Raw genomic sequence first — 12,173 nt, forward strand, 5'->3', positions numbered from 1 at the left:
ACTGGGAGGAACAAGTCCTGTTTTGTGAGAGATTGTTTGAAGAACATGTGGTGTTCTATCGACGTTTTGTCAATGACCTTTTTGTTCTATGGAATGGGAATATAGAACAACTTGAGTCAATGTTTAATATCATGAATAATCTAACTAGCTTCCTTAGGTTTACTATGCAATATTCTGAGCACAGGATTGAGTTCTTGGACCTATACATTGAGAAATTGCCAAGCGAACTGGTAAACACAGGGGTATTTCGAAAATCATGCTATTGTAATGCACTGCTTATGAGGTCCAGTATGCATCCAGCCCACATCTTTAGGAACATCATTAAAGGCCAGGGGGTTAGGGCCTCCAGACTGAATCCTACACAAGTAGGGTATGAAAAAGAGTTAAATAGCTTGAAGTCGAGGCTTTTACAAAGGGGATATCATACCCAAGAGGTTAATGAGCACTTAGATAAGATTGTGAATTTACGATCAAATGTAGCGGCACCATATTTTGGAACCCGTTGGTATGAATGACATAGTGAGCACAAACAGGAAACAAACTTGTGTTAAAATTTCCACCTTTTTTTCATCAGACCATGCTGATGTCAGGGATATCGTTACTAAACATTGGTCCATTTTGCAGGTGGACAGTGATTTAAGGAATATAGTAGGAGAACATCCACATTTCCTATTCAAGAATAAGAATAACTTGAAAAGGATGCTCTGTTATCCCAACTTTGAGGGTAATAGAATAGAGAATGGGAATACTAGGCCATGTGGCCATTGCAATTTCTGCTCGTACATAGATAGTGATACCGTATTTTTTCATCCAGATCTAAGCATTGAGTTTGTGACGAATGCTAAAGCTAACTGCATGACCTGTAATTTAGTGTACCTAGCGGTCTGCAGACCTGCTCATCTTTTTATGTGAGTAAAACTAATCGTCCTTTTAGGGACAGAATAAGAGAACACGTTTACCACATTAGGAAATGATCGGCACATAATGCCTTGGCCAAACATGTGATTTTACATGGTGATGCACATAGGTTTTTATTTAGAGCATTAGAGGTCCTAGCCCTGACTCAGCGTGAGGGTGACATTAGGAATTACACTGAGTGTAAGGAGAGTCATTGGATAATTAGACTAAGGGCTGACTGTGGTCTTGGACTGAATGAAAGGGCATCAATTAAACCCATGTTAAGAAAATGTAGGAATATTAAATAAAGCATCAATGCATTTTTATCTAGATCTATATGAACTTATATGCACTTTATAGTTTGTATGTTTTTATGTGTTTTTTTATGATTCTTTTTAACATATAAGTGTTTTATATATTTTGTGAATAATATCACATGTAAGCTATAATACTGTGCAGGACATAGTTCTTTTGTGCTACTAGCAATATATTGTTTTATCTGTCTTGATGGTTTATAATATATTGTAGTAAGTTCAGTAAGTAAGCAATAGCACTTTAAGACCTAATTATTTGGCAAATCTGATAGTTTGGTTAGATTTGAACACTTGTATATATATTCAGTGTAGCACTATATGAGTTGTTAATGATCTGAAGAAGCTCTTGTAGCGAAAGCGCTAATCTTTGTACATTTTAGAATAATTTAGAATAAAATCAGTGATTTTTTTACAACTTTTGCTTCCTGCTTCGTTCCGCTTCATTTTGCTGTTGGATGTATTTACAATCGTCAAATATTTCTCCTAAGCTGTACTGAAGACAGTAATTTGTATATCTGAACTGCGCTTTGATGGCTCAAGTAAACATGATGGACTTCCTATGAGATTATGACTGCATCTTTCTTGTCTTCGTCTTTATGTGTTCAATTCATTTTTTGGGCAGAATCTGTGTTTTCTGACCAAGGGTTGGCGTGGGCACTTCTGACAGTTCATTCAATAGTATGGGTTTGGTTCTGAGTTTGCTGTTTGGAAACAGTAATCTGCATCTAATAAGTGCAATTTTGGGTGCACCACATTTCAAAAGCTCTGTTACATTGCGGTACCATTGCAGCACTGTTTCCAAAGGGGCATTACAAGTGTAATTTTTCCTCCCTGCTGGGAGGCTTACACCCCATTCCCTGAAGGCTATTTCAAGCTTCCTTATTTTTCACCAGAACAGTTGTACTTGGACGAAGTATAAGAGTGAGCTACCCAATGTCAGATTAGAATGTGAACGATCGAGCAGAACAGTAAGGCAGGTGCATTTAATGGCATTATTAAGTGTTATACTCCCTTTAGTGACAGCCTTAGTTATGGATGCTGGGGGGGTGCCCCAGTTTATAGCACTTTGTCAGTAGAATATCTGGACTTTTTAGAGATATGGATCACAAAGCTGTTAAAAAGGTTGAGTGGAGTCAGTTGTTGGATGAAGATATGGATGAGAAATGTGTATGTCAATTGCCAACATATACCACCAAATCTAGGAAGTTTAGGATGTTTGCCTGGAAGTGTTTGAATACATTTTTGTATATGCCACAAAGTAAATTATTTTGTCTACTGTAACTCCCTTTCAGCTTTGAATAATTACATTAACCAATCATGTCTTGAGCATCTCCTCCCTTTTACAACTGCATCTAGGGTCTGTGTCTAATGCAATTTATCTGTCATCTTTCCTTCTTTATGGATATATTCAATTATTCACACTCATGTCCCCATGTCATAAAACAAAATCATACAATTGTGTCCAAAGTTATTCCCCCTGCCATTCTATATAGAGTTAAAATAAATGATCACGTCTAGAATAGTTTCCTCTCAGAATTTCTTTAGGAAACTGAAAGAACATGCCCATGCCTAGTGTTCAGGATACTTCTTATCTGAACTCTCATCCAATATGAAATTAAATTATATGCTTGAACCTAGGAGCGGCCCACCCCCAAAACTTTCTAATGTGAAATGATATGTTTATGTTTAGGGTGGTATATAATGAAACAATATTCTCATGTTTATGCTTGTTCTTCTCTCCATCCCACCTTAATCACTTGTAAAATGAAATTACATGCTTACATGCAGTCTAGTCCTCAGCTGTCCACAATTGCTTGGACATTAAAAGTGGCCACAGCTAGGTTTGCTCTTGCCACACTTGCACAACCCTCTCTGTAAACAATGAAGATGCTCATGTCCAATATTTCCTGCTCTCTCATTTCTTTATATCATTTTTAATATTATAGCAATGCTGTAATCTCCTTGATAACATCAATTTGCTATTTTTCGGATATACCCAGACTTCTAAAGGTAAAATATGGCAAAGATGTTTATATGCACATAACAGTTTCCCTTCACTCATCACTCACACCCATCAATTCAGCTAAACTTTTAGCTTTTCTGGGTAGACTGGGCTCAGCTTGTTACACTCCTTGTAGGAGAGAAACCTGGAGAAGTAGATGAAGAACTGAAGTCTAAATGGGTAAAGGGAGACTTGGCATTCTCATGCAACCACTGTACTGACGGATGGGGGCTGCCCCCTGATGTGCAGAGGATTCCGAGCAATATCACAAGACATTGGTCAGAAATAGATGGGAAGTGGCTGGTGACTTAACTGTGAAAGAGTCCAGGTGCATCCTTATAAATATTTATTGGCCAAATGCGTACACTTCCCTTATTTATGGGAACTGCAGTAACAGTGCATTAACTGTGTACTCCTAAACATGCAGTTGATTTTAACTTGTTTATAATGCAGCATGACAAAGTAGCAGGTCACAGACAGCAGCACAAAAAACTTAAGAGGTTCATAGCTAGCATGTGGTACACTGTCCCCTTTCTAGATACTTGAAACCCAAACCAAAAAGTAGAAGGGTCACATAGACACCCATTCTGTAAACAGCCAAGAGCTGGAGTATTCATTGTGTAATAGCTTAAACCCCCTGTAATGGAGGCAGCGACAATAGCACTGTTGCTGTAGAGAATACACAGGCTGGTTAGCAAATTCAGCCTTGTGGAGCTGGCTTAATGACTTTATTCCTTGTCCGTCTCATTTGTCACTGAACTGATTAGACCAAGCCCTGTGAACTGTAACGGTAACTAACTAGATGTGGCATTCACAAGCATACCAAAGAGATACAGGGACCTGTGATCTTATCCAAGTCTCTTAATGATCACAACCCAGTACTCTGAATCTAATCTTTCAGCAATTGAGAAGAAAAGTCTAAACTCAGACAAGGTCAAGCCTTTCAGGAGCACATGGAAAACTCACTAGTTATCAAACTGTAGCCCTTCTGTTACCTAATATGTCCAAGCAAAACTTTAAATCTTTTTCTTAATCTACTTAACCTCATTACTTATAAACTGCTTCTCCTCAGATGGCTCAGCTTATGAAAGACACCTGCCAGTGGCTACCCACACCCACTAAAAAGCAACACAGAGCCACGATCAAGTCTGGCTAAAATGGAAGACTTCCAACAATCTAGCAGTCAATAAGAACTTCTATTTTCTTAGTACCATGAGCACATTTGTCACAGATGTGTCAAACGTCACTCTTCTAAGTAAAGAGTAAACGACTATTTCTTGTCTTTCAATCCCAAATTATTTTGCAAAACAAGGACATAGTAGAATTGAATTCAAGCTCTACGTATTATCTCATTGATTATACCGTTCTAAATAAATTCAAGATTAATATAACTTCTTGCAGTCTTTTATCACAATCCACACTCAGCTAACCCTTCCAACAGCCCTCCATTTTATATCAAAGCCATAACTGCAAAAAAAATACATATAGTATCATATATATATATATATATATATATATATATATATATATATATGTATATAAAAGAAGCTACATATTAATGGTAACTCAGCTTCTGTGCCTTACAACCAAAGTTCCTCTTAATGGCAGCACCATTAAAAGCAAAGCCCATTACACATGTCTTTAGCTGTCCATTACAGGAATAGTGTCACTCCAGCTTATGAGTGCCATATTATGTTCCTTCCCTAAATTCCTCTCCTCAGAAATACAAACCAATTTTTAACTTTTGTCTGTTAGCCAACATGTATATAATGGAAATCTGTAAGCAAATTCTCAAACAAATAATTAGGGCCATCTAACCCAACTGGAGAATGGGTTCTGATATGGTTCTAACACACTTACTGCCATTTACTCTATGAATGAAGCTATTTATTCTAATGGAGAGCAAAGTGTACTTGCATGTGTCCTCTTCATGGACATGATGACAGCATTAGAGACTGATGAGCATCCTGTACTTAACTCTTAACTACTGACTTCGGTCTTTGGATGAGGCCCTTTAACACAAAGCTACCTCATGACAGAACACTTAGAATTTACCCAAGCTACTTACTATGACAACCAGGATCCTTTAAAACTAGCGTGCCATGGACCATGAATCTGGTGGTTCAGGTCTCATCCCAGTACTCTTCTCCCTTATATGTAGAAAAAGTAGGACAAGACACTTTGATGTATGGTACGGGTTCAGACTATCAAATGATTCATCACTACTAGAAAATCAGCCAGCATGATTTCCAGCTCCTCAGCATCTACAGAAATCTCCAGCATTCCAACATTATGACTCCTCTACCTTTCCCATTATACTAACCACGACCCTCAAATACCTTAGTCCCTGAGTAGATCTCACACATTCTTTTAGGAACCATATTAACGTTACTGTTGATAAAGTCTTCAAACACCTTAAATGTCAGAAACACATCATTATCATAATCTGAATAAAAACATAGATGCTACTTCTTATTGCTACAGCTCGAAACCCATCTTTATCAAATGTGACTTGATGGTAAGAATGCAAATGCAGCTCTTTCTATGCACCCTCAGGGAATTTAAGAGCATTTTGCAATGACTTCAGCACCTAGTGCTCCTACAGAACCCCCTAGAGCACATGCATGACCTATTCTCCTGGTAGACTGAATTAGCAGGCTGTCATGGTCCCTAACGTAGTTATGAAACTCTAAAAAGCTTAACTCCTACATTAGACTGCAGCCAAAATATCATATACCTAATGAATCTGGTGATTTATGTATCAGTTAAAATCTCCCCTACAACACTCTACCATGGTCTTTTCCAAGAAGGCTGAGGAATGGAATTCATTATGTAGATGGAACACATTCTCTCTTCCACTTTATTAAAGATGGGGAACCACAGTCCAGGTTTCCAAGTTCAAAAATTGACGCTAAGTTCTATGCAACTGGAAAATTGCTCAAAAGCCATGCTTGCTCATCATTTTTCAGTATATTTGCTATTTCTAGCCAGACCTCATACATACCTGCATTCCTGCCACTTCACAGGCTTCCAACTGTTGCAATGGTTTCATCAGACATATCAGGCACTATTTCCTGATAAATGGGTATAGACAGTATGTGAAGGAGTCCTTAAAAACATACTGTTTTCCTCCAAAAGTATCAACAGCTCTATTTACTTCACATAGACTCAGAGAGGCTTACCTTCCCCTGCAGAGGTACTGAACTGTTTGGTACAACCTTTCTAAAGTTACCAGACAGTTTTTTTTCATTACTCCTTAAACGTCTCCTGTGCTTGCCAATTTTCAGCAACAGCTGTCTGTCACTGCAACCTTCTTTGACTGCCGGTACCTCTACTTTGAATCAGGACGGCCCTCTTCTTCATATGGTTTCCAAAAAAAGCATCTTATTCAGGTAAATGACTTCCTTCACTACTATTGCCCATGAGCAGGTCAAAGTAGCACCACCATGATAGGCAATGGCCAGAGCCTTGCCAGCTGCTTCACTGATTAAGAACTAGAGTAGTAAGGGGCCATATCACCCATGTACTAGAAAGAGTCAATCTGTGCCAAATGTCCCCACCTCAGTCATATCACTATGTCTCCTAAAAGACAATAGTTGAAATTGTCTTATGGAAGAATATCTGCCATCTGTTCTCAGGGGAACCTCACCTCTCATTCAGGTTTCCAAGGTCTATTTGGCTGATGACCTGTCCAGTCAAACTAAAAAACAGCAAGCACTGATCAGTTGATAACTCTATACCTTTATTCACCTGAGTGCACTAATCATACAGATCTCAGATACAAAGATGTGACTATAAACTTTATCAATGACTACTTTTGAAGGTGCTCTGATAACATGAATGCTTACAAGTCCCTTGTATTCAGACATGGTGAGTATTAAGCACAATCTGTGACTTACAAATAAATAAATAAATACAATAAAACACCTGTGCAGTAACATTTATGGGAGGCCATAATTCTGTCATTCACTGTGTGAGCACTGCAGCCTTCCAGTTGTACCTCACAGGCAGAAGGCAAGAACCTCCTGAGTACCTCACCAAAGGCGCTAACTACAATGTACAGCTCAGAATTTTTTTTTCCATTTTGGATTTAATGCTATGCCCTGGAAACCCTCTCACCCACCAGGAAAAAATCTAACTACATGATCCTCAGTCAGGGACACATAGATATCTCACTCAAATGCAAGTCCTCTGTAACTCCAAAATAAGAGACATCAAGAATGTGAAATCTGGCTCTGCTGTCAACAATATGTGCCAAGTTGCATCCATTTATATCTAGCCAATATTTTTTTACCTCTTGCAGAACAATGATTGCTTATCTGCCAAAGAGGTGAACCCCCACACCCATAAAGCCAGTTTATATTGGCAAGGTACTGACTGCCTCACTGCATCCCCCCTCAGTAGCTGCCTAATTTTCTGCACTGCACCCCAGCCCAAACCTTCATCTTGTAGATGCTGAGCTTAAAAGATGGTCCTGCAAATCTATTTTGGGCTGAGCCTGTCTAAGATACATGGGTAACATGGCCCCTTACTACTCACAAGAGGGTAGCATTCACAGGCATGGCTCCATTGGTAGACCCCCTGTAACCCTAGTCTGGGCAGGTCTTCTAAACAGAGATAAATCATTCTTGATGACATATTTGTGGAGCATCCTTTGTTTGGTCCCTTATCCTAGACATCTTCATTATGGGAAGTCTTAAAAAGGTTGCAAAGCTCTTGAGAACAAAGCTCTGAGACTCACTGATGAATTCAAGCTCTTTTACTTTAACAAGGTGCCATTTCAAGCATAAAAGTGAGTTTCTTTTTGTCTAGAGGCCATGAGGAATTTAAGGAAGGAACTGGCTATATCAAATTCACATAATACATTGGTATTGTAGTCATATTTACCATGTGCAGATTACTTCTTCTCGAAGTTATTTTTAAATATGTTACAACAGATATGCTAATAGAAGGAAGCTATAGATCTTAATAAAGTAGGATCGTGCAGCATCAAAGTAAATGACTGGAAGTGAAGGCAGAGAATGCCCTGATATGTAAAACAAGTAAAGCTGTTGGGAAATAAACAAAAATACACTGAATATGCAGATAATTTTAAAGAAGGGAAGACATCTGCAAGGGACAGAAGTAATGTCTTGGGATGGAGTAACTACAGAGTGTGGCTGTCACTTTTGTTAAGGATGTGCTGTAGGATGTGCAGTACATGGTCAGTGGCTTGCATGCAAAAAGGGGCTTGCACAGTGGGACTTCCACTTGCCCGGGCTGGCATGGGTGAGGGAATGCAAGCCACACAAAAAACAATCCTGATGGCTGCCTGGATGATGACACTGTTGTGAATATATCTTCAGCCAGACAGAGGTGTGTGGGGTTCTCACATACCCAAGGGGTCTATGACCTGCAGTCTCTGTCTTAGCGAGTGGAGTTCATATTGGAGAGAGGGGTGTTTAGTAATGGGGATATGGAAGGGGACAATGATAAAACAGGGAAGTAGTAAATTAAGTGAAGAGAAAGGAAAGGTATTCAAATGGAATGCTGAGGGAATATTCCACCCACGTAGAACAAATAATTTTATGGAAAACAAGACAGGAAAAGATTCAACATTTCTTAACTTCAAGAAGTTAGAAAGACTAAGAAGGAGATTTAGAAGTTAAGTAAATATGGCAATTTGTTTACTATTATCTAAACTAAGAATGAAATAAGTACATGCATTTTTAACTGGGGGAAATCAAAAGGAATGTGGCTTGTAACATAGTGCAAACTGAGGGATTGAAAGATGAGATTAGGAAAGGTAAAGGTGGCTGTCCACAGGGTCACTCTAGGAGATGGATGCAACTTTAAAAAAAGAGCATGCAACAACAACTAAATGGGGATAACTCTGACCGCTACATGCAATGTCTCAAGAAATGTAAAAACGGAAAGAAGAACTTATTTAAGGATAATTAAGATGAATGTTAATAGAATTCTGACTCTACAGACGACCAGCATATGCTGAAGTTTGGAAAGAAGACCCAAGAGAGGAAATGGTTAGCACGGCAAAGAGCAGGTAGAGGAAATGGCAATGACAATGAGTGGACTCTATATATATATATATATATATATATATATATATATATTTATATAAAAAAACACCTGGAGAATGACACATGAGGTTGAAGAAGGGCTTACCTTTTCAAAGAACAGGGTGAACCATAGCAGTACGCTGTTTTAAATAATGGCACTTTTAATGAAATACTGTAGAAGTAAGCAGCAGTTCTAAAATAACTTTATAATGGAGCCGAAAATTTTGGATTAACACAGTTTGTGGGGTTGCTGATTTTACTTCAGTTGTGCAACTGCAGAATCAGCATATATAATGTGGTTTATTTAAAGAATTGGCATATAATATCTGTATATTATTATTTAATTAACAGCTTGAATGACAATGTATTAATTCTTTTTCAGGTTAACCTTTCAGATTATATTTTAGCACTTATTTATTTTATTTATTTATTTTATTTTACACTTGTTGATCAGGCTAGTCTAACTGGATATATGTCCATTTTCAGTAGAGGCCCAGGGAGATAAGCTCCAAAAACACACAATTCCAAAAATGTTGGTACAGTACAATAATGCAACAAATGATCATAGTAAAATACTTTACTTACTAACAATATTACCACAAACACTACATAAAACTTTATGCATTAGAATGATGTTTCTATATACATTAGCTTAAATTACAAGATCACTTTATAAATAAATATGACCAGTGACATGAAAAGTGAATGCATTTAATTTATTTGTGGGCTAAGAGATTGCATAATATATTTTATTGTTTCTTTCAGCAGCATTGCTTCTTAAACAGTGCTGTTCATATAAAACAGATATGTCATTCTAACAAAAACATGTTTCCTGTAAATATGGACTTCCATTCTGCATCATATTGTTTAGCATATGTAATGCAGGTTTAATCTGTGACTCTTAGAGAAATCTGATATCTGCAGACTATATGTTTTGTTTTGCATCTGGCAATGCCACTCTTTGTTTGATGTTTATCTGACATTTACATAAAGATTCCAGCCCAATCAAATTAAACAAATTTAACCCAAATAAGTCCCCTTCGTGTTCATGCTGTTCTCATCCCCAAGCAGACCTCCTTCATATTCTATGGTATTGTCATTTTTCTCACAGATTGTGGACATCTTTGAAAGTCAGACTGCAGAAAATGGGATATCAAAAATCCACGTTGACGTGGGAATTTGCTATTCTGCATATTCCATTGATTCATCTTTCAAAAGTTGATATTCATGTTATCATTTTTATTTGCTCATTACTAAAACTTTATATAATACAAAATTGGATTGATCGTTCTAAATTAAAATGGGTTACTTTCCAGAAAATGGCTTTTAAATTTATTGATGCTCAAAGATACTTAGGTGGAAGTCCAAAAAAAAAACCTATTAGAAAGGTTGTGTTAGAGAAGGTTCTAAACATATTAAATAGTTAATGTTAAATATTTTTTTTTTTTTTTCTCTCAGGTTGCCTAACTTGTATATAGTGTACATATGGTGTATGTTTTATTTCTAAATAACTTATCAAAATCTCATGAAGGTTGTTATCACTAGATGAATTGTTATATGTTCATTTATGCCTTCTTGTTATGTATAATCTTTTAATTGTCTTGCTATTCATATAATTAATAAAAAAATTTTTTTTTGAGAAAAAGATTCCAGTTTGGTCTTGGCGTCAGATGCTAGGTACTATCTAGTACACAAGATGCTAGTTTTTAAAAGACTGCATTTTCTTGGCATTATGATTTAACTACCTCTCGATTTCGTGAATTCTGTTTCAAACTCTTTTATAATTTATGGTGGTATTTTGTAATCAGATGGTAGTAAAAGCCACATTGAGTGGTAAGGGAAAACAATACAAAATATTTGAACACAAACTGTAGCACCAAGTTCCGGCTTTAGGAGCGGATGCCAGAAACAGATCTAAGCAAACGTGTTTGGTCAGTATTATTGGAGGAAAACCTTGCTGCTATTACCTACCAATACAAAATCACAACTATTTTATTCAAGTAATCAGTCAGAAATGAAGAGTACTCATTTAAGTAAAATTATAGAAAGCCACATGACCCAACAGAGATGAAAATATACACATGAAATCACTTTCAACAAAGTACAACATCAAAATCCCAGAAATTCACAGTCACAGTGTAACTGACAGCATATCTAGCACTGTGGTGTTATAGTGAATTCAAATTTCAAAGAAAAGAACTGATTTTTCATTAGCAACATGTAAATGACATAGCATTATCACACAATGACATGGCACAATTATGGATGTACTTTGGTTAAAACACACAATGAGGTTTAACAATAGTTATTTAAATCAGTGATGGTTAGTTTTCTCAGCTTTGCCAAATCTACTGTGTATTTGACTATTAGCAGTTTTTGAAACACTTCCTAGATAACATTTTAATACATTTTAACATCTAATGTATGACTACTCTTATTTAATTCTATTATTGTATGTTTTTTGGCTTTATGGCCCTCCTGTAACATTTATCCTGTAGAATTATTAGTAATGCTATGATAAAACGCCACCACAGAACAAGTGTATCGACAACTCATGACTTTAAAAGAAATTTAACAATTACTGACACAAACACCAGGCACTACTGAATAAATTAAAATGAATGAAATCAACATAAAATGGTTAACACACAATACAGATGAAAAGCACCAACACAAAGGTGTCTGTAAGTAGAAATTGTTTGTACTATATCCTAAACACTGAGAAAGATTAATTGTCTTAAAGCCATCCTGGCAAAAGTGGCTAAATATCATTATGGATGTTAAAAACAAAATAGCTAGTTACAAGTACACAACATGATGAATAATATTTAATTAGTGCATTCTACTATCTACCGAACAGTTAGTAAATGGGTAAGCAATAAAACAGCTAAGGGTTAAACACTT

General features: G+C 36.8%; 1 protein-coding gene across 21 annotated transcripts in view; it reads right to left on the bottom strand.

Annotated features, from left to right (window-relative positions):
• Nucleotides 1–12,173, bottom strand: part of LOC122806573 (regulating synaptic membrane exocytosis protein 1-like) — a 3,343,889-nt gene that overhangs the window by 1,135,354 nt on the left and 2,196,362 nt on the right. The gene's annotated exons all lie outside the window — the stretch shown is intronic.

This window comes from Protopterus annectens, chromosome 1.part1, assembly GCF_019279795.1.
Source record: "Protopterus annectens isolate FY-2018-M chromosome 1.part1, PAN1.0, whole genome shotgun sequence".
Taxonomy (NCBI): Eukaryota; Metazoa; Chordata; order Ceratodontiformes; family Protopteridae; genus Protopterus; species Protopterus annectens.